Here is a 19826-nt window from a genome sequence, read left to right on the forward strand (position 1 = left end):
AAATCCAGGCATAGACAATTCTTTTCCTAGCCGCCGTCATAGGGTCAATGGATAGGAGTTCACCAAACACTCCAACAATGCCCTTAAAAATATCTTCATGCCATTATTCGAGTGGAAGTCCTGATAGCTTAACCCATACAGGAATGGTTTCAAAAAAGGCACCAAACATATCCATATTCAGACTCCACTTCTTAAGGGCTAAGGAGGACCTCCCCATAATCCATGGACATCCACAAAGAAAAGTTGTGATATCCTCAACACATGAGAATACAAAGGACAAAAAACTCCGAGGGAGAGCCGAAACCTCAACTTGCCCTTTAATCTTCCACCTTTGACTAACAAAGACCCTGACTGAGTCTATGTTGGGTCTAGATCCAGTGAACTTTCCAACAAGGTTGAGTGCCATAACAACTACGTTGTGATCAATCACCTGGTTTGGGATAGACAAAGCAACCTTTCCACTAGCCTTATCACAAGTAATAGAAACAGGTGGAAAAGAGGATTTTCTGATCGGATTAACCCCAAATAATGCAACCCAACAATTATCTGTGGCTCCGGTCAAAAAGGCCTGTTCTATTGCCCCGTGACAAGACCCTGAGAAGCCCATGATCCGTCCCCTGGGTCCACCTGAAAACCCATTTTTGGGTCCCCGCCATCTCCAGAATCCGCATTACCTTGGTTGTTTTTAGAGCAAGTAGGTCCTGGGGATCTCGAGCTAGCTCCTTGTGAACCTAGAAGGGGTCCGCTAGAGACCGCAAAAGCATCACCTAAAACCCTCCCTTGAACTGCCTGAAACCCTACCCTAAGCACCATATGCAATGAAACTTGGTTTGCAAAGGTTATTCACAAATGATGGTTAATTGTTAATATTGTTAATATATGTCAATGCATATGGTTAGCTAGTTGTATATGTTGCATTAATGTTAATTTTCTTTTTCTCTATTTTCTTGTTAGTTAGTTATATTTCTCTAGGGTGTTTTGGTGGGCATTACATACAATGATCAAGGCCCATGACCTTTTTTCACTAAGAGAACTCATCTATGGTTATTAGCTTTGTAAGAGAATCTGCAATATTATCCTAAGTGCTAAATTTTTCAATCAAGACCTATCCACTCTCAACCATTTCTTGCACAAAGTGATACTAAACATCAACATATTTAGTACAAGCATGATACATAAGATTTTTGGCCAAACATATGACACTCTTACTATCACATCCAATCCTCACTATCTTGCAATCAAAACCAATACCATTACCAAGTCCCTGTAACCAAACTGCCTCGTTGGAGGCATATGTAGTAGCCCTTTACTCTACTCCAATTGTGGACAATGCAAATTTAGTCCATCTTTTACTCATCCAACTCACCGCACCTCCAAACAATGTAAACACATAGCCACTAATGGATTTTCTACTGTCCAAGTCACCTACCCAATATACATCAACAAAAACATGTATGTCTAATGACTTAGCAACATCATCAGTACCATGATAAACCAAACAATAATCAAAAGTACCTCACAAGTATCTTAATACCCTTTTGACAAAACTCCAATACTCTTTACTTGGGTTAGACATAAACCTACTTAGAACTCTCACTACTTGGGCTATATTTGGTCTACTACAAAGCATTGTATACATTAAATTAATGACAAAATTAGCATAAGGAACATTAGATATTTATTCAATATCATCATCAAAATTAGGACACATGTATAAACTCAACTAAGTGCCAACTAAAAATGGAATACTTACTGGTTTAGAATCTGGCATTTTAAATCTCTACAAAATGGTATCAACTAAATTACTTTGAATTAAATAAAAAATTTTGTGAACCTGATCCCTACTAATTTGCATCCTAATAATATACCTAGAAACCCCCAAATCCTTCATATCAAATGTGCCAAAAAGCTAAGTTTTGAGCTCTCTAATTGTCACCTTGCTATTATCAATAAACAACATGTGTCATCAACATACAAGAAAAGAATTAATAACTAATCATTAATAACCATAATATAAAAATAATGTTCCTCTTCATTTCTAACATAACCCAAATTTAATGCAAAAGCAAACTTTTGGTACCATTTCTTGGGTGACTATTTCAAATCATACAATTACTATTTTAACCCGCAAACCAAGTTTTCTTTTCTTTTCTCAACAAAATCGTCAGACTATCATATATGAATCTCTTCTTCAAGATCCCCATGCAAGAAAATAGTTTTAATGTTCATTTTCTCTATCTCAAAATCACAAGCAACAACAATAGATAATAGGAATCCAATGGAAGTTAGCTTAGCAACAAGGGAGAATATTTCACCAGAATCAAATCCCTCTCTCTAGGAGTATCCCTTGGCCACCAGTTTGTCTTTGTACCTCTAATCAATTGTCTACTCCAAATTTCTTCTTAAATAAAAAGTTGCATCCAATATGATTTCTTCCTTTAGGTAAACTAACAAGATCTCAAGTGTCACAACTATCCAAAGCTGTCATCTCCTCCTACATGGATTACATCCAAGACTCACTTTGCTCAAAAGAAAGCACTTATAAGATAATAGGTTCATTGTTAGTACTTAATAAAGTAAACTTAAAATGGAAATTTGGTGGGCTATACCTATCAATTGGATTATGTTGTCTTATAGTATTACGGTTTTGGCAATACAAATTAACAATTATATGTAGATTCAAATACACAAAAGATGAAGAAAATACATAACACAAATAACACAAAGATTTAATGTGGTTCACCCAAGATGGGATTCATGCATAGAACACAACCGTCCAATCTTTTCTTGTTATCCAGTAAAATAGTGCAACACCATTACAATCCCTTATGCATTCCAACCACTTATAACATGCAATTTTAAAGCAACATACAAAATCGGCTAACAAAGAATAACCCTAACCCTAAAGGAATATTCTCGTAATCTTTTCCTCGTACTCATATTCTCCTACTCGTACTCATACTCGTATTCTCGTATGTGTGGTTGATAGGTTCAGGTGTATCTTTTCACATGACCTCACATTAGGGTTAGTTTTCAAAATATGAAGAATATGATGGTGGGAAGGTGCATCTTGGTGACAAATGTCATCTAAAAATTGCTAGCCATGGAGGAGTCAAGATTATATTCCCTAATGACAAATTAAAGAGGATCAATGGTGTAATGCACATCATGGGTTTGACTCAAAATATACCCTACCCAATTTTACTCTAGTTCTCACAAATATTGTGGGTTGTTATACTTGATACATTCTAATGTTTTTGGTCCTATTAATGTTCCTTCGATTTAAAAATCTGTTTATTTTGTCTCATTTACTAATGAATATAGTAAGACATTTGTTTTCTTTCATAGAATTAAATTTGAAGTCTTTAGTCAATTTTAGGAGTTTGCGGCTCTTGTTGAGAATTGGACTAATAGAAAGACTAAATGTTTGAGGACTTGCAACAGTGGTCAGTTTTTCTTGATAGATTTTAATTTCTACAATGACCATGGGATTTGTTGGTATAATGTCTTGCAACCCTAAACCCTAAGAGGATCAATCAATATCTAAAACCTAGGATTAAAAGTTTGGGACATTGGATCTTCACTATCAATAGACTGAGGACAAGAAAGGCCAACTAATCAAGGCTTTAAAGGCCTCCTGCACTTCAATCTCCACAAGACCCGGGAGGGTATTCCTATATGTAGGCATGAATGGATGATAATCACATGACAAACACTGAATTTCAGACCTATAGGTGTGGATGATTCTTAGACATATGAATGGTGGATATCTCAAAATATAGCAAGTTCAAGCATAATCCCATTACATTGAAATCAATCTGAGAATAAATAAAAACATCTTCACCTCAACACATAAAGGCATGTAAACACAACCCTTCCCAATGTAGCCTCTATACTCTTTAAACTCCAAGAAGATGGAAAGACCTAAACTCACTTAAACAAGAAACAAAGATAACAAAGGAAACAACAAAAACAAAAAGAGACTATATCATTGAATATGTTAAAATTGAATTTGAGAGTCTCATAGACTAGTAGCCTCTATACTCTTTAAACTCCAAGAAGATGGAAAGACCTAAACTCACTTAAACAAGAAACAAAGATAACAAAGGAAACAACAAAAACAAAAAGAGACTATATCATTGAATATGTTAGAATTGAATTTGAGAGTCTCATAGACTAGTGCCTGATCAATTGGATATGGAGTCAAATATTAGGTCAAAATGCACATTCGTGTTGCAAATCACTTTGAATCAGTAGGCTTCTTAGAATCAATGCTTGATATTAATGCAGCCCCTTATGCTGTTATAGGATTATACTTTTTTATCCAAACCGCATGATCCTCCAATTCATTGCAACCTGCACATTGAATTTAATGCTTTCCTTCAAAAGGAACCCATATAAAAACTTGCACAATTACAAGGAAATTGCAATGATAAATCAACAATATACTTGATATCACTGATCTATATGAAATCAGAGAACACAAATAGGAGACAATTCTGAAATATTTTCATTAATAATCATGAATTAATTGACACTGCAACACAAATCTATTATTCCTTTATGAAATACATTCCAATTCTCCCCAATCAGAACAACAACCTATTCAATCTCCCCCTATCCCCCAGTCAGTCTAGAACCCTCACCAACAACCTTGATTTCTCTTTTATAAAACAAGGGAGCAACAATAACTTCAGACTGTTGATATTTAATTACAAAATAAAAACTGTTCAGTTACCAACAAAAACAACTCAACTACCCTCCTAGAAAACAAAAATACATAAAGATAACTAATCTCTTTAATCATTTCAATGTGCCCCTAGCAATTCTTAGTTACAAGATAAAAACTGTTCAGTTACCAGCAAAAACAACTCAACTACCCTCCTAGAAAACAAAGAGACATAAAGATAACTTCTCTCTTTAATCATTTCAATATGCCCCTAGAAATTCTCACTCGATATTTCTTGTTGAAAACATTCTCATGATAGCATTCTATATATCATTCCTCATGGTTTCTTTTGATTCTATTCTTCGTGGATGGTGTTTAAAACTTGTCATGTGTAAGTTTGAAGAAACATCACTGTCCACTTGTTTACCATAAATTTTTCCTGTTCAATCATTCTTAAAGCACTCAGAATCAATTCATTAACTGTCATTTATTTACAACCTTCTCATGTCTTTGCTGCCCTCTCTAATCACTGCACCTACACCTAACAAACAGTGTATTTCATGAAATGAAATCTATTTGATGTATCCAGCCAAACATATCACACGTTTTCTTCATGCTTTCATATCCTGTATATGTGTCTGCTAGGGCAATAGCAATTGTAACATTAACAAAAGCCTTAATACTTTTCATCTTTGATAGATACACATACATTGGTACGAGTAGAGAGGACGATGGCAAGGGTTGTGAAATTTCACTTTGAATTGCATTTTATTAAGAGTTTTTAAATCCTTCACAATGTGTGTGTTCTGTTATCATTCCATCCTATGAGAATTTCTTATCAAATGCCTCGTCTATTCTTTCACAATTTACATGCATTCCCACTGTCATTTTGTCAAACAGTTATCGCACACTCCCTGCAATGCCTTCAGACTTTGTGTGAACATCTATCAGAGAATCTGCAACTACACCATTTGATAAAAATTCCTTCGTTTTTCGTGTTTCGATGAATGTCCACAACCTGTTCCAAATTTTCATTTGGACACACATAGAGAGGGTGCTAGCAACAGTTGTTGAATCATCACAAACCTATTTTATGCACATATAGCAGTCATTTCATCTCATTCTTTGAGATTGTACCAACGGTTCGAATGTATTATGTATGTGCTCCCATTTTGGTACAAACATGGAGGACTATTCTTTACGCTTGACGATTACATTTATCTGAAAAGTTGCAAAGCCTTATCAACAAGTCAATTTTGTGCAATTTATGCAAACATCATACTCCATGTGGCCACATTTCTTTCTGGCATTTTGTCAAACAATAGGAGTACCCTATGTGTGAGTCTACATTTTACATGCATCTCTACCTTTGCACACTTGCATCTATTTGAATACTTCTAAAACTTTTACGATCTAAGACCACATTTCTTTGAGACTCTTTTTCTAAAGATCTAGGTGCGTTGTTTCAACTTCCACATTTTGCAAGCATATCTGCCAGAGCATTTCGTGTATGCTCCCCCATTTCGCAAATCTTAGTTGTGGTATTCGGCTTTACACCTTTTAATTGCATTTGCTTTGAAAGTTCCTAAAATCTTTTCAACAAAGTCAATTTTCTTTACTCCTCCATTTTGCATACATATGTAACAGAGCATTTCCAACCATAGTATTTAACAAAAATCTTCTTTATCGGGTTCCTATATGCTTCAAAGGATATCAATACCCTGTTTCATGGCTTTTTTTTGCACAGGCAGAGAGGGCGATGACAAAGGTTGTGGGTTTTAACCTTTACACCTGCCGATTGTATTTGCTTGAAGATCCTAAAGCCTTTCCTTCCGGAGATGGCGGGAAAATAAACTTTATAAACAATTCAAATTTTGTTTGTATTCTTACCCCGACCCTGAACACCTGCGCCAAAGAGCGGCTTCACCATTTCAATTTTCTTTTCTCATTTTGTTAATTAAACTTTGTGTTGGGTAAATTTTGATCTCCACAAAAATGTTTATATATTACTCACAATAACCATTATTTAAATCATTTCTTAAAATGATTTAAATAAACTTCACCCTTTTCAGCATATATCGGATGATAATTTGCCACATACGAGGAGAGCGAATGAGAGACCTTCACTTCTTCTCTTATCAAGCATTTAGCCTACATTTATTTAAACCAAAATGATTTAAATAATGTGAACCTTGAAAGTAAACTTAAGGTCACCTTCAAATACCAAGACGTATGCCAAGTCGCCATGTGGGCTCGACCTAGTTATGTTTTTCAAATTGAAACAAATTTTTATTTGAAATGAGTTGTAGTAGCTTTTCTATGTTTATGGACAGAAACAAAGAAATGGGTTGCCATTAAAAATTACTTTATGAAACCTCTACACAGTGACCAAAATAAGCCAAGTAGCCTCCAAAATCTTCTGTGAAAACATATCAAACATCCACCTGGTACCACAAGATCAAACATGCATATTCATTGATGATAGGAGAATCAAATTGCCAATTGATTTTTCTTAGCGTGTACTAGATCACATGATATTAATAGTCAAACTGGGTCACTTAGTTTGCAGTTATTAAAACCTTTCAGAATATTATCAACTCATTGCCTTGAAGAGATATCAAATATCCTCCTGGGGGGATGCCATTGGACATGTGAATTCATTAAGGTACAATGAGAAAATGTGATAAAGGGATTTAATTGACTACACCTCCTCTTCAAAATATTATCCATCAAAGATGGCCCTTTCGAAATAAATTTGAAAGTGCAAACTCAAACCTCAACAAACCCTATTTGCTTTTGAATTTGAAAAAAATTCAAAAATGAACTTTGAAGTCTTACCATTGATTAAGGCAATAGATGAACCTTCATAGAATCACCTACATCCATTAAATCCACTTGACAATCACTCAGGCTCAAAATATCAATTGTCAAAGTTAGCTCTCTGACAAGCTTATCACTATGTACATCGTAAATCTCAATAAATTGCATTTGGTATTGATTTGTGTGTATAACCGACTCACCCCCCTCTTAGTTTTCTCTTGCATAAGAACATTCAACAATATCTATCTACTAAAATAAAAATACTCATCTTTCATGCTCTCATGTTGCAATATTTTAAATAATTCACACACACACACACACACACACACACACACACACACACACACACACACACACACACACACACACACACACACACACACACACAACGTCCTAAAATTGCACCCCTTTGCAATTTTTTTGATCGCATTGGGTCCTTACCTTAGCGTTTGCACCCCTTAGCCTACTTGGGACATATTGATAGTCATGAAAATGATTATGCAAAAAATTTAATGTCCCTGTAAAAATTTTGGTCATTTTGAATTAACGATGCTCTCTGTTCCTGCCCTTAGGGTTTAGGGTTAAGGGTTTGTGTGATTCTGATTGAGTCTTTTATTAAAAACCCAAAGCTTGTTATAATTCTTCGTTACCTTTTTCACTTAAAAAAAATGAGGGTAGTCTTCATCGTCGAAGGGACCATGTTTCTTTTCCTAGGCATTACTTCTTTGGTCGGGCCCCTTTAATATTTTAGCGGACATGGACAGATTTTCCTAATTCTAGCCTTAATATTTCGGTCGGTGTCCCCATGATTAATTATCGAGCTACTAAAAGTTCCATAAATATGCACATGCATCAAGTGGACGATGACGTTTTAACCCAAGTAGAGAGGTACTCGAAGGTTAGCGGCCAATGTTAGGCGATCATTGTGGTCGACACATAAAGAGCGAACAGATCTGATGGCCTTCACAGTCCCGTAAATGAAGATGCAAGGAGGTTAAGGACCGTGGCATTGCGAGATGATGCCACATGTCCTAGATAGACCTAGATAAGCCGAATGGTGGGAGCCGTTGACAACAACAAAGAAGATGATGAGTTGGAGATGTCGCGTCGTACTTTGTTGGACCCACTTGCCACATTGGAGGGTCAATGTCAGATTAACCAATGGTGATTGTGTGATACACCAGGCTGGGTAAGATTTAAGATGGGAATTCGAAATGAATTTCATAAGGGTGATTGAAGCTATTTGCTTGTCACCCGCACGGGAAAATAAAGGCAGATAGATTATAAGCATGTCGACATGAGAGGAATGAAGACAAGTTGAGACACTTGGAGGCCAACTAATTCTTAGAAGGCTTGTTCTAAAGGTTGTTTGTTGAGTTTAGTGTAATTAGCAAGTGAAATTGACAGTACCAAAGATGTCATCTCAACAGATCTCATTACCACGACAACAAGAAGTCAAAGTTTCAAAGGATAGGGATAAGGATGATCTTTGAGTTGGCAATGGAATGATCAAGGGGCCTGTCAAAAAGATCAAAGGATGCGTTTTGTTAGGGATTATTAGTAAGGTAAATCAAGGAATTATCTTCGAGAATAATTCAAAAGATAAGGACCCAGTGTCCTAAAAGGGGTTCTAAAACTGAAATTCTGCAGTCAAGGAACAACAAAATCGTTCACATAAGGTGAGCCTCATTAGAAAGAAATGGATTGATAGCTTGAATGTGACAGTATTCTATATTTGATAGGCATGATTTCCTGAGTCCATAGCTGACAGGGTGAGTAGAAAGCATCAGAATGATGATATTTCACATCAACAAGCACCACCAAATGGAGTGATTTTTTGATTATAAATACAACAAGGTGGTGGTTCAGTGGGTAGAAGAGAACAAAGACCTCATTATTTTATAGAGAGGTTTCATTAGAGATAAGGAAGATGTTTAAGCAATACCATGCAAGGAGTGAACTCTGTGATACTGGATGATAGTCCTCTTTTCCGTGTGAGTATGCTTATAGTCAGTGGAGCCTTGAAAGTTGGGAGGATAGTCAGTGGAGACTTGAAATTCATTTCTTAGCTGAAGAAGCCTCTCATGAAACATCCTCTGCTTTTCCTTTACCACTAGTTGGCAAGGGGTTATGGGAAGGATCTCACAAAGGGATAGGAGCAGGACAAGCTTGGGTAAGGGGCAACAACCAGTCAGCTCTACAACAACATGGAAGCTGCAATGCCTTCCCCTCTTATTATATTCCTCTGGGAGCCCCTTTTTCCACTTTCAATGATCCTAGGCATTAAGTGTGGAGCTCTTCCTCTAGTTTAAGGACGACTTTACTTCTTGTTGAGTTCTAATTTCCTTTTTGGGAAGGGAAATGCTCTGTAGGACAAAATAACGCATCTCACGGTCCATCTGGAGGTATCAAAGGTGATAGTGGCACAACTCAAGAAGTTTTTGTTTCTACCAAAATGTAATTAGAAATTTCGGTTCTACCTCAGCATGAATGCTAGGGTGGACAGTTTTTGGGAAATCGTAAAAAATATTTTGTAACAGAATCACAAGCGATTTATGGGCTTGTGACAGGTGTCTCCTCTAGTTTGAAGCTTGTTTGCTCCCTTGTTTCAATAAAAGGGAATTCAAGGCCGAGAGACGAGGTCCAAAAAAAATTGGTTTTCATTTTTTGTTCCAAAATTTTAGTTACAGTAGTGAGTCTAGGTGAAATGAGCAAACTGTAAATTCATTTATAGAGCAATGAAAAGTATTTTAGTGTCTAAGTTTTTGTGGGTTCTTGAAGGAGTTATATGTAAATTATTTTATGATAGAAGTACCAAATTTTTTCAATAGATATATAATTCTGATCCATTTCTCAAGTGTATAATTGTATCATATTTTGAATGAGTAAAATCAAGGGTTTTCTCATTTGTTGCAGTGTTGTAGTGTATGTATTTTTTGTTCATGCTTTGGTCTAAGGGGTCGATTAAATGCTTGACTGGAAGTACAAATTGATAGGGCTTATGCAGGGATTCTGATAAGAATTTTGGGTTAGGACTGCAAATGATATGTATCGTAAGGCAATATTATCACAGGTTTTATGCTATTAGATAAAAAAATTTCATACTTTCAATTTACATTGTACAAATTCAGGTGCCCAATGGAATAAAGAACCGATCTCATCTTGCAAATGTCTTTAATGTCAGTTTCATCTTCAAACTCATCAACAACTTGCTTTAGTTTTCTTAATATCAGAGTATCACTCTATTTTTCTATATATTTTTCACGTTCTATCTGTCTCATGCTCCAATAGGTTGAGGATCACTTAAGAACTCGTCATTCTTGAGCATTATCCCTCTTTGTTGAGTCTTTTATACGAGACTATCTGCTTTGTTTTGGTGAAATTTGTGAGTAGGGTGCGGAGATCACAAATTTACCAAGGGATCACCCTCTTGGGTCTTACAGAGCCCAAAGTGTAGAAGGATTAGCAGAATCTTTGTCATATGTTGGTCCAAGTTCTTTAAGATATCGACAGTTGGAGTTGGCTTCTCCATAGACAATCTAAAGAATCAGCTTGGTTTTTGCCTCTTGCAGTGCAAGCCCCATTCTGGGGAACCAACACACATTGCATCACTTTGTGACATTTTGCATTCATTTTGCACTTGATCCTTATCCCAAAATAAGGCGTGGCACCCTGGTCCTCAATAGGACCATGGCACCACACCATGGTCCTCCTCATTTTTGGGCCCCTTTCAACCAATTTTCACATCTCAAATATGGGGGAGAATTCCCTCTCTGTGTCGGCTCATGTCGATAAATTCATCAATTTTCTCAACAGGCAAGTATATAAAGAGGATTTCCCCTCTCATTTGAACATCCAGATTCATAAATCAAGCATACATTACACACGTGAGATCAAGCAATCAAGCATTCAAGAGCAATTGAGCATTTTTAGTCTTCCTTCAAGCCATGGAGCAGCAATAAAGCCAAGATTCAAGCATTGAAGTGGAGATCTACATCCTATTTCATGAAACCCTAATTCCATGTGGAGGCAAGTAAAACTTCATAAGGAGGTATCATCATTCAATTTTTAGTCATAATTCAACATCTCCCTCAAAAGGAGAACCTTTCCTTACGGTCATTTCAATTATCTTTATTTCAATTTCATTGTTAATTCTAAAATACGGGTTTGACCTAAGGAAAGCCCATATTCCCAACCTTTTTCCCCTTCTTTCTGTGTATAGAAAATAGGTACAAAGTTGTACTATTCAGAATAAGTTTCATTCATAGAGACAAATCAACCCTTTTCGACGTGTGGAAAGTTCGAAGGACCATGGTGCCGCGTCATAGTCCCGACTTTTTAGGAATTTTTTTGAGGGTCAAATCCAACTTGTCTTATACTACTCAGATCCAAGTGCACACGAAAAATCCCGCATCTATAGCTCATTGTTTTCTTAGTTTTACCTTGATTTTTCAGCACTTCACCTTAAATCAACATTTCAACTTACAAAAGAGAGGAAAAACCCCACAAAATCAATCAATCCATTCAGTATTTAGTCTTTATCTAATTTACGACTGAATCTAGTGGATTCCCTTCCCTCTTTTGAATGTAAAGGTTTTCAAACAAAATTGATTTGGTGATTTCTCCCTTCTATGTTGCAAATCGCAAAATCAAATTTTCCCCTTTACATTTTGGTGAACCCGACGTGTCCTATGCTTACTTCTGATTTTTATTTTTAGGTATGAGTGTGTATGCAATTTAAAATTCAAATTTTCATTTACAAGTTTGATTTCCTTACAAATTTTCAAAATTTGGAGGTTAATTTCATTAAAACCCTAATTTTTATTTTCAAAATTGAGCTTGTGAATTGATAATTTGGGTTAATTATTTCAAATCTAAGTGTTATTCAATTTCAAAATTCAAATTTTCACTTGCAAGTCAAATTTCACATTTAAATTTTTAAATTTAAGTGGCTAATTGCAAAAACCATAATTTTCAAAAATTTTAAAATTGAGCTTGTGGATTGTTTAAATTTTGAATTTATCATTTTAGAGTGGCTTCAAATTCAAATTTTCATCGAATTTCAAATTTAAATTTTAAAATTAAGTGGTTAGCTAAAAAAGCCCTAATTTTTAAATTTAAATCAACATCATGCATTTCCCAATTTCAGATTTATCATTTCAACCTTAGATCTATTTTTAAATTTAAAATTAAGAGGTTCTTTTTACAAGGCCCTAATTTTAAATTTAAATTTCTTGTGGACAATTTCAAATTTAAATTATAAAATTAAGTGGTTAATTAAAAAAGCCCTAAATTTTAGATTTAAATTGATTATTTCAATTTCCAAAATCCAATATCACTTTTTAAATTTAAATTTGAAAATTAAGAGGTTCTTTTTACAAGGCCCTAATTTCAAATTTAAATTTCCTTTAGATCATTTTCAATTTCAATTTTTAAAATTAAGAGGTTATTTTTAGCCCTAATTTTAAATTTGAATTTCTGCCTCCTAGTGGGTAATTTTAATTTTAAATTAAGAGGTTATTTTAGCAAAGCCCTAATTTTAAATTTTAATTTACTAGGGGATTGCATAATTTTTCATAATTATCCTCTATCTTTTCAATCAATTTTCTTATTTAATTGAGTAATCATTTTAAATTTTTTTTTGTATTACTCAATTACTTCACAAATTTCAAATTTCCAATTTCCCTCCCTTAGTGCATGAGTTTTACTACTATTAGTCCAACCTATAATATCCGGGCTGTGAGAAGAAGTTATAGAATTAAGGTTTCCCAAGGTTTAATTACCGAGGAAATGGAGCCTAATTTGGATAACTTATTCCATGAGGATTTTGGTGGTTCTTCCAATCCTACAAATGCCCCCATTTATCCTCATTATTTAGATAATTCTAATGATGTGGAGGAATCACTAACTAGGGTTTCCATTGACCAATTGGAGAAGATTGGCAATCAATTCGAAAATCTTCAACAATGGATGAGTCAACAATACTCAAAAAGTGAAGCTCTCCCATTGATGGAAGGATTAAAAAGAATGGTTCAATGTGATAAACTTGGTGTTGATATCTTGCGTGGTATTTCTCATATTTTTGATTCTAATATCATGCCTATGAAGAGTTGTATCGAAGTCCGTGGTTACACACAACCTCCTAGTCAAGTGAATCACCCCATTCCCTTGACTACCCCAATGGCTAGTGTTCCCATTTTTACCTCCAATGTCATGGCCACCTCTACTCAAAATGTCATACCTATAAGTGTTATTCAAGGGGTCAACTCCTTTAATCATAATTTTTTCAGTCCTCCTCAAGTGAGTCTTCTATTTGTTACCCAATCTTCTGCCATACCTACCTATCATAGTGTTCAACCTCCTTATTCTCAATGCTCACCTTCCTATAACAATATCCCTCGTTATTCTCAACCTCTTCCTTCATTCAACAATGTTACTCCTCCTCAATCCAACATGTCAAATTTCAGTCCTTCTACTCAAGCTTCCATCAATAGTCTAGCCCAAACAGTGTCTTCCTTGCAATAGCACATCACTTCTATGAATCAATGTAAGTATGCTGTGCTCACATTTGATGTAGTGAGCCCATTATCCAGTGATATTGTTTGTGTTGTCCCTCCTAAAAATGTGGAAGTTCCTCAATTGGATCTTTATATTAGAAAAGGTGATCCCTTGACTCATTTGAAAACATTCCAAAATTTGTGTAGTGACTTTGCTCATGACCAAATATTGCTAGCTAAATTGTTTACTAGAACACTAAGGGATAAAGCTTTGCAATGGTATTGTTATTTGCCTCCTTATTCTATTACTTCATTTCAACAATTGGCTTATCCTTTTATTCAACAATTTCACAATATTATTGGTCCTAAAATTACTTGACTGATTTGATGCATTGTAAACAAGGTGTTAAAGAAAAAGTGATTGATTTTATTGGTAGATATAAGCATTTGTATCCTCAAATTTCTTTTCATGTGCTTGATCAAGATATTCAAAGAATTTTTATTTCTAATTTACAAAAATATATTAGTGATAAAATTCTCTTTTCTAAGTTTACTTCCTTTACATAGTTGTATGTAGTACTTCACAATTATCAGCTTACCGTGAGTCGATTGGAACAATCCTCTTCAATGGCTTTGAGTGATAAAAGTGAAAGTGCTCAACAAACTTTTACAAAGTTCAAACCAAATAAGGGATTCATCAAATTCGATACCAACAACAACACTCAAGTAGCAACCACAACAATAGGTGTGCCTCCTTTGTCCAAATACTTTAGAAAAGAATTCACTCCTCTTAATGAATCTTTGCATAGTATTATGTCGCAATTGTTACAAAAGAATGTGTTGAAACTTCTCCCTACTAAACCAATTGATACGACTAAGCCTTTACCACTTTCCTTTGATTCCAAAGCCTTTTGCCAATACCATTGTCAACGCAGTCATGACACCGAAATTGTAATTCCTTGAGATGTAAGATTCAAGACTTGATTGATAACAATACCATATATGTGGCTGGTGTGAATGATAAAGGAAAAAAATTAGTAGCTCCTCCTAATCAAAACCTTCAAATTTTCACTAATCCTTTACCTTCCCAATCCACTAATGTGATTGATACTGATCATCTTGCCTTCTCTCCCAATGATGTTGGCCTCAAGTCTAATAATGTGTTGAGCCTTATTGATAAAAACTAACCTCCTAAGGACTTATGCATTACATTTGATCCTAGTGAGACTATTGAAGCACTCGATGACCCACTTTATATCACTAAAAAAATCAAAGGCATACCCTCTTGAGGGGTGCTCATTGATCCAACTTGCATGGTTAATGTGATAACTGAAGAATTCCTTTATACTTTTCAATTGCATCAAGTGATATATGATGACATTAATGTGATTGTTAGAGTTTTTGATGGTTTCTCTTGTCCTACTATTGGTTCTATCACACTTCCTATTGATGTTGGCACTAAATGCTCGGATGTTGTATTTGCTATCATTCCCACATCTGATCAATTTCGTGTGAAGTTGGGACATCCTTGGCTCTCTTCCATGAAAGCAATTCCTTCTATTGTTCATAAGTGTTTAAAATTTCCTTATGATGATAAAATCATAATTGTTAATCATAGCATATATCAACCTATGGTGAGGCATGGAGATGTTTGTCTTGACTATTTTTGGTCCAAACGATTCCAACCTCTTCAACCTAGAAGTGACACTCTCTTTAAATCATATCAAAAATGGAAAAATGACATGATTTTATTATTGAGTAAACCTAGAAATCCAACACTTAATATTCCTCCCGATGATCATATGCCTCTTCTTACAGATAACTCTATTCTTCCTCCTAATAAAGATATTATTTTTCCTAAGGAAGAATCTATTTCTTCTCCTAAAGATAAGACTATCCTTCCTCCTAAGGAAAGCGATATACTTTTTTCGTAAGGAAGAATCTATTCCTTCTCCTAAGGATGAGTCTATTCTTCATCCCAAAGGTAGAAAAGCTCTTCCTCCTAAGCATCAACCCAAGGATAAAAATATCATTCCTCCTAAGGGTATACCTATTCCTCCTCCTCATGATGGACCCGATCTCCTTCCTACACCTCTTATTCCTCCTCTATATGGTGTGGTTCGACCTCCTATATCTTACAAAGGGAAGTGATCGACCTCTCCTATTGTTCAACCTAAAATACCTTCTCCTATCAATCCTTCTTTAAAATAAGAAAATAAGCTTATAACTGATCAACCTAAACCTTCACAACCTTCAACTAAAACTAAACGAAACCATTTTGCGAGAGAATGTCGATGGAGACATTGTGCAAGAGCACACAAAATTTCTTCCCAAACCACTTCTTCTCCCAAGACACCAATTGTTGACATAATTCCATTTGTTGAATTTTCTCCTAATGAAGAGGTTCAACCTAAATCTCCAAGACATAAAATTCTTAAGACAAATAATGGTTTAAGCTCTATTCCTATTAGAGCTCCTATTTTTGTTAGTCTTGATGAAGAAATAGGTGAGAATGTTGTTAATGACTAAAATGTTGATCCTAATATTTCAGATGATGAATATGAATATGTTGATGTTGACTATGATTTATCTAAACAATTTTCAAAAGCATTAATCCTAGCTCATAGTAATAGACAAAGTGACTCATCATTAGAGCATGGTCCTTGTTTGAAACTTGTGATAGCTCCATCTACTATGATTGATGTCGCTCCTCTTGCGAGTTGTCCACCCTCCCAAAACAATGATGAGCAAGATTGGAGGGTAGATGACGTGCTTGATTATCTTCATTATCATCGTAGATTCTCTCCCTCTCTCATCTCTTGCTTGTTTGTGACCTTCTTCTATTTTGTCTCTCGATTCTTCTATTTATTGTCCTTAGTGTTGTCTACTTGAGGACAATGCAAAGTGTTGAGATCTCTTTTGGTCTCTCCCATGTTGACTCAAAAGGCACATGTGTCCTTTTCTTCCATTGTGGTTTCCTTTCTTTGGGGGATGAGGATAGATCTATGCATATATATATACATGATATACGTTGGTTATCATAAAAAATATATTGGCTCCAGAATTAAGCAAAACCTACCCGTGCTTTGTGTTTTGTGATCATTATCCTTTGATTTGTCCTCTCTTGGGGGCATATTATTGTGATAATGTGCTTGTCTTTTTGGGTGCATCCTACCTTAAAGCAATTGCTCCCAATGATGCATATGCAATCACTTTAACGTGGGGGTATACACTCTGCTCAATGATTCTCTCTCTTGCATATATTGATACTTAATGTTACTTAGCGAACTTTGTCTTTGGCTTTGTAATTTTTGGTATTTTTCCTTTTCATGACTCATCGTAAGAGAACCTTACTAGTTTATAGTCATGGTTCTCTCTTTCCCTCTCTCATGATCTTCCCTTTTACCTTATCACCGAAGTTGTAAAATCCCAAAGTCCACTAAGGGCTTGGTCTATCTTGCCTCCTTGATGACTTGGTGAAAGTTTTTCAATGCGAACCCTTTTTACTTTCCCAAGAGTATGATTGACTTCAGAATCTCGCTAAAGTGGGGGCTAAATGTAGCATCCTAAAATTGCACTCCTTTATAATTTCAACCACATTGGATCCTTACCTTAGCGTTTATGCCCATTGGCCTGCTTGGGACCTGATTATGCTCATGCCCCTTCCATATTGCATCACTTTGTGACATTTTGCATTCATTTGGTACTTGATCCTTTCCCCAAAATAGGGCAGGATTAGGGCGTGGTGCCCTGGTCCTCAATAGGACCATGGCGCTATGCCATGGTCCCCCTCATTTTTTGGACCCTTTTAACTCATTTGCACATTTCAAATATGGGCGATAATTCCCTCTCCATGTTGGCTTATGTCAAAAAATTAATCAATTTTCTCAACAGACAAGTATATACAAAGGATTTCCACTCTCATTTGAACATCCACATTCATAAGTCAAGCATACATTACACACATGAGATCAAGAAATCAAGCATTCAAGAGCAATTGAGCATTTTCAATCTTCCTTCAAGCCTTGGAACAACAATAAAGTCAAGATTCAAGCATTGAAGTGGAGATCTACATCTTATTTCATGAAACCCTAATTCCATGTGGAAGCAAAAAAAACTTCACAAGGAGGTATCATCATTCAATTTTCAGTCATAATTCACCATCTCCTCAAAAGGAGAACATTTCCTTATAGTCATTTCAATTATCTTTATTTCAATTTCATGGTTAATTCCAAAATAGGGGTTTGACCTAAGGCAAGCCCCTATTTGTAGCCTTTTTGTCCTTCTTTTTGTGTGCAGGAAATAGGTACAGAGTTGTACTCTTCCGAATAAACTTCATTCACAGAGACAAATCAACCCTTTTTGGCATGCAAAAAGTTTAGAGGATCGTGGTGTCACATCATGGTCTCGACTTTTTAGGATATTTTTCAAGGGTTAGATCCGACTCGGCTTATACTACTCAGATCCAGGTGCACACAAAAATCCCGCATCTGTAGCTCACTGTTTTCTCAGTTTTACCTTCATTTTTTAGCTTTTCACCTTAAATCAACATTTCGACTTACAAAAGACAGGAAAAACCTCACAAAAATCAATCAATCCATTCAGTATTCAGTCCTTATCTGATTTATGACTAAATATAGTGGATTCCCTTCCCTCTTTTGAATGTAAGGGTTTTCAAGTGAAATTGATTTGGTGATTTCTCCCTTCTATGTTGCAAATTGCCAAATCAAAATTTCCCCTTTACAACACACACACACACACACACACACACACACACACACACACACACACGTGGAAAAAGGTATAAAGACATTTTTTTATCGTTTTCAACCGAGGTACTGATTTGATGTATGAGATAACTTCTTGGTGGATGTCCACAAAGAGAGTCATCTCTCATTTACATTATGAATTATTCTAAATGTTCTACATTAATTATATCCCTCTTTAAAAATAAAATAAATTCCCCTATATGATGTACAAATACCTTCATTATTTCACACACTTAGGACTAAACAAATCTATATCTGATTCGTACATAAATAACAGTAATGAAATCTTCTTTATGGCCTCATCAAAGTTGAGAGAGAGAGAGAGAGAGAGAGAGAGAGAGAGAGAGAGAGAGAGAGAGAGAGAGAGAGAATTTTAATTAGAACTTCTTATCTTTAAGACCAAACCCCCAACCCTTTCGAGTGTGTTACCCCAAATACCTAAAAAAATATGAATATAATCACTTTGTCTACTCCTTATATTTATTAGTATATCTATCTTCTCTTTTACCTTGTTCTTTCTAAGTACTCAATATTTTATTATGAACGAACTTAACATAATTCACATATTAAAATAGAAGAGTCAATTTTAAAGTTTAAATTTAGTGACTTCTTAAAATTAATAATAATACAAGACATCATTACAATTCAATTTAATTATTATATAATACACATCAAAATTATATATGTTGTGTTAATTGCAAGTTCAACTATCCAATTCTGCTACATCTATAAGAACATTAAATATAGATATTATTTTTCTATTTCAATTACTCAACATTGAATCAGTCCATATATATTTAACAACTAGCAAGGAAGATGATGGTTCTTCCCCTATTATATTAAGTCCCCATAATAGTTTTTTAGATTTATTAACAAAAAATGTGACACTGCAAATTCCATCTCAATCTTATTTATTAAAGCACGAGTCAAATCATCTTCACACATAAATTAATACATTGTAGTTGATGCATCACTACAATTCAGTTTAATCTTTGAATAGACACCAAAATATGTGTTTGGCAATTAGAAAAACACTTCAAAAACATATATGTTGTATTAATTGCAAGTTTC

This window comes from Cryptomeria japonica, chromosome 8, assembly GCF_030272615.1.
Source record: "Cryptomeria japonica chromosome 8, Sugi_1.0, whole genome shotgun sequence".
Lineage (NCBI taxonomy): Eukaryota > Viridiplantae > Streptophyta > Pinopsida > Cupressales > Cupressaceae > Cryptomeria > Cryptomeria japonica.